Source organism: Callospermophilus lateralis, chromosome 2 (assembly GCF_048772815.1).
Source record: "Callospermophilus lateralis isolate mCalLat2 chromosome 2, mCalLat2.hap1, whole genome shotgun sequence".
Lineage (NCBI taxonomy): Eukaryota > Metazoa > Chordata > Mammalia > Rodentia > Sciuridae > Callospermophilus > Callospermophilus lateralis.
This window is the reverse complement of record NC_135306.1, coordinates 204,564,192-204,569,377: the sequence shown is the minus strand read 5'-3', so window position 1 is coordinate 204,569,377 and position 5,186 is coordinate 204,564,192.

Genomic DNA, 5,186 nt, shown 5'->3' with positions numbered 1-5,186 from the left:
TGTATGTGGTGCTGAGGATCAAACCCAGCGCCTCACACATGCGAGGGAAGCGCTTTACCACTGAGCCCCAGCCCTGAACTTGCTTTTACACCCATAATTAATTGAGAAGAAAGTTGGTGCGAAGGATGCACTTACCTGAAACCTGATCTTGTCCAGGAGTTAGAGGAAGTATTAGATGCAGGGAGTTATGGTGGCGAAGAGGAGGTGAGGTGTGGGAATTGCCTCTAGGAGTCTCAGCACAGGGAGGAACTGGAATATGCTTGTCACTTAGAGTCAGAAGGCAAGGGAGAGTGGCGCCCCTGAGCTGGCCAGCAGAGTTTAGATTTCAATCTACTTGAAGTAGAAGGCTGATCAGATTTGTACAAACAAAGAAGGCTGTATAGCAATGGGTTGAGGAGGCAAGAGAGGGAGGGGGGCGTCTAGGCACCAGAGCACTGCAGATATCCAGGGGCAGAGAATGTGGCTCAAACTAGGAAGGTGGCAAGGTCGGGGGTGGGGCTTGCAGTAGACTATTGATGGCACATGATAAAATAGGGCCCCCAAAGCTCCTGCTCTTCTTCAGGGGTCTTGGGTGAACACTGAGGAGGGGAGATTCTCAGTGTGTTAGGGAAATGAGAAGGGGCAAGGATTCCCTGTGGCTGAGGGCCTTTCTCTTCCTCCTGTGGTTTTTTTTTTTTTGGCGGGGGAGGGTCTATCTGTGCTGCCCCAGACTGCCTGGCCTCAAACTCCAGGGCTCAAGTGATCCTTCTGCCTCAGCTTCCCTAGTAGCTGGGACTCCAGGTGCACCGCAGAAGTTCTTGCTGCATCTTTATTGGGTTATATTTGTTTGCTTGATTGTGATGGGGTCTCATTATGTTGTCCAGGTTAATCTCAAGAGAACCTCCAGCCTCAGTCTCTCAAGGAGCTGGGACTACAGGCATGCCACATGCCCAGCTCCCTCTCATGCTCTTGCTGGGACTGGTGGTCCTGGAGGCTTGTATTCCTGAAGACCCTGTGGACCATAAGATCCACACCCTGATATCGGTCTCTTCAGAGGCAGCCTTGGGGAGCCTCTGAGAAACCTGCTGCTATCTCTAGATAGACTGAACTGACCTCTGAGGGGACATTCAGCCAGTGTCTGCTACAGAACTGTTTGCTTTCTTGGTATGTAGGGAAAACCCCTCACACATCCGGGGTCAGACGCCATCTGGGTTTCCAGCAGACTGCTGGAGAAAGTGAGTCTGCTTTTTCCACTCATGGGAATATTTTTAATTTTTTTCTTCTTTAAAAGACTTTTTTTTTTAGATCAGTTTTAGACTTGCAGGAAAATTACAAGAAAGGACAGAGTTGCCTTATATCCTCCCTCCCTCCAGCAGCTGTTCCTGTTAATATCTCGCATCTTTGTTACAGGTGCTGAAGCAATATTGATGCAATGTTATTAACTAACGCCTATCCTTTACCTTAGGGTTCATTGTAAGTTGGTGGGTTCAGATGAATGAGTAATGTCATGTATTCACCACTACAGCATCAGAGAGAAGTTTCACTGCCCTAAAAATGCCCTATGCTCAGAATAGAAGTACAAATTTGGGGGTTACTGGCCATTGGTGCCATTGGAAAGAAGTAAAGGTTGGGGGTAGACACCTCTTTCTGATATGAAAATACCTCATAAACATGTCAGTTCTGCTTAAATTAGTCTATAAATTAACCACAATTAAGATTACAAGAGGGGACTGGGGTTGTGGCTCAGTGGTAGAGCACTTGTCTCAAATGTGTGAGGCACTGAATTCGATTCTCAGCACCGCACATAAATAAGTGAATAAAATAAAGGTCCATCAACAACTAAAAAAAAAATTTAAAGGCAGGGGCAGCTGGGTGTGTTGCTACACATCTGTAATCTCAGCAACTCGGGAGGCTGAGGCAGGAGGATCCCAAGTTCAAGGCCAGTCTCAGCAACTTGGTGAAATCCTATCTCAAAATAAAAAAGGACTGAGGACAGTGGCTAAGCACCCCTGGGTTCAATCATTGGTACCAGGAAAAAAAATTAAAAAGTGGGGATGGGACAATCTAGGGGAAAAAATAAAGTTGGCTTCATAATTTGCATCTTAGAAGAAGTTCCAAATGAACTCAAGATACAAATGTAAAGCATGAAAACAAAAATCTAGGGCTGGGGATGTGGCTCAAGCAGTAGCACGCTTGCCTGGCATGTGTGCGGCCCAGGTTCGATCCTCAGCACCACATACAAACAAAGATGTTGTGTCTGCCAAAAAATAAAAAATAAATATTAAAAATTATCTCTCTCTCTCTCTCTCTCTCTCTTTAAAAAAAAAAAAAAAAAAAAAAAAAAAAACTATAACCGGGAGCTAAAGGAGAAGTCTTTGTAAACATCTCAGTGTGGAAAAGGCCTTTTAAACTATGACACACTCAGAACATAAACATAACACTCAGAAGCCATAAAGCTTGCTTGCTTTATTTATTTATTTTATTTCTTTTTTGCATTGTTGGGCATTTAACCCAGGGCTTCACACATGCTAGGCAAGTACTCTACCACTGAGCTACATCCCCAGGCCAAATTTCATTTTTTGCTTTTAAAAATCTATACAAGGCTGGGGGTGTAGGCAGTTGAAGAATGCTTGCCTAGCATGGGTGAGGCCCTATATACCGTCCCCAGTACTGTACCACAAAACAAAAACCATGCAGGGGATGAGGATACAGTTCAGTGGTAGAGTATGTGCTTAGCATGTTCAAGGGCCTGGGTTCAATCCATAGCATCACACAAACACACACAAACCATCTATACTGTGCTGTAGTTTGGGATCTGAAATGTTCCCCAAAAGCTCATGTGTAAAGGTTTTTGGTCCCAGACACAGCAATGTTCAGAGTGGTGATCTGGGGAAGTGGTTGGATCAGGAAGATGCTGACCTCATCAATGGGTTAATCCATTAAGGGATTCAGAGCTGAATGGACTGCTGGGAGGCAGGACTGTAGGAATTGGGACCTAGTTGAAGGGTGTGGGTCCTGGTGTGGCTTGTCCTTGTGGACTATATCTTGTCCCTGGCCACTTTGTTTCTCTTTGCTTCCCATCTGCTATGAGGAGAGCAGCCTCCTCTGCCACACGCTTCTGCTGCCATGATGCTCTGCCTCGCCTTGGGCCCCCAAAATGGAGCCAGCCAAGCATGGATTGAAACCCGTGAAACTTTCCTCCTTCATGTTGTTTTTCTCAAGTATTTTGCCACAGTAACAGAAATCTGATTAACACGCAATGTCAAAGGATGAACTGAAGAAAATAGGATAATTAGTATTTTAAAGGGCTATTTTTCTCCATTTGTAGAAAAAGAATTCTTATCTGTCAATCAGAAGCCAGAATCATTAAACATAAGAAAAGACACTTGAACTCACTGAAAAAAAATAAGTATGAACTAACACTTCACCAAGAAATCATTTTCCACTTAATTTTTCAACGATAAAAAATCTGAGCAGGGTGGGGCACACCTGTAATTCCAGTGGCTTGGGAGGCTGAGGCAGGAGGGTCCCAAGTTCAAAGCCAGCCTCAGCAAAAGTGAGGCGCTAAGCAACTCAGTGAGACCCTGTCTCTAAATAAAATACAAAACAGGGCTGGGGATGTGGCTCAGTGGTCTAGTGCCCCTGAGTTCAATCCCTGGTACAAAAAAAAAAAAAAAAAAATCTGGTACTTCATGGGTTGGTGAGAATTCTGGAAAAATCAAGCCTTTCTTATGTACTACTGGAGGGTGGTAAATAGCCAGAGGGACATTTGGAGGAGAAAAAAAAAAAAAAGACAATTTGGGCTTATTCCTTGACAAAGCAATTTTTAAAATTTAACCTACAGATAATTTTTTTTTTACATGTTTATGACATCCTTACAAAGTTACTCACAGAAGCTCAGCTTGCAGTAGCAGAAGTCTGCTATTAAGTGAAGAAACAAGTATGGGTCAGTAAGGGACTAGTTACTTTATAACTACTTGTATCTAAAAATGGGAATATAAAAAGGGACATATGGATAAAAAAAATTTTAAAAATACGTTGCTAGGTCAGCAGCAGGATGCATGGAATTCTACCAGAGTTTAATAAAAAGTGGTGAGAAACAGATGCATATTTGGTTCAGTGATTTTTCTGATACTTCTGACACAAAATATCAACTTTCCAGCATGGACCATGTTCACAATTCCATTCCTTCTGTCACCATCCTGGAGCCTGTAACAGACCCAACAGGTTAAGAGTTCCATCTCACCGGCTACCCCCACTTCTGCCCAGCTAACTGTAAATTTGAAGGTTCCTAAATCATTCCTTGGGCTTGGCAATGTGGTGGAAGGCTCGAAGCACTCAGGAGAGTGTTTGACTTACTGGTTACTGGTTTATGATAAAGGAAGCAGGTCAGGAACAGCTAGATGGAAGCTGGCACCAGGTGAGGTATGGGGTTGGGGTGCAGAGTTGCCTTCTCCTGCTCCCAGCACACCTGTGTTCAAAGTGTTTGTCTCTTCAGCATCCTCCACCCAGAGTTGCCACCCTTGAGTGGGTCCTGGCAGAGTCTCCTTATGAATAATTCAGGGACTTTTATGAACGGCAAAAGATTCTTCTATTGCCCTGAAATTCCTTAGGTCTTAGGAGCTCTGTGCCATTTAGATGTGTGTGCATAATTATAATGCCACATTTGATGATGTATGTTTGGATTCCTTTCTGAAAAGATGTAAGAAACTCACTTTCATTGTCTCTAGGGCAGGGAACCAGGAGGCAGGGAGTTGAGGGAATAAGGGGACTCTTGGTTCACAATGTACATGTGAAATATTGCCTATTTGAAATTCAGTACTGTTTTGAGGGGCTACTGAGGAGTGGACCCAGGGCACCCCGCATGCTAGGCTTCCATGCAGCTGCATTCCCATCTCCCTCCCAATACTTTTTAGTCCTTAGCTTTGTTTCTAATGTCCTCAATCTCTAGGCTTTAAAAATTCTCCCCAGTTCTGAGAATTGAGCCCAGGGATGCTCAGGAACCCAGGAGGTTCCCCATCCCATTTTTAAGTTTTATTTTGAGACAGGATCTCAATAAGTTGCTGAGGCTTGCCCTGAACTTGCCATGCTCCTGCCTCAGCTCAAGTAGCTGGGATTCCAGGCGTGCACCTGGCTGGCATCTCCAGGCTTTCTTACTCTGCCCCTTGAGATCCACTCTAGAGCGGGCAGGTAACTCCATCAGACTT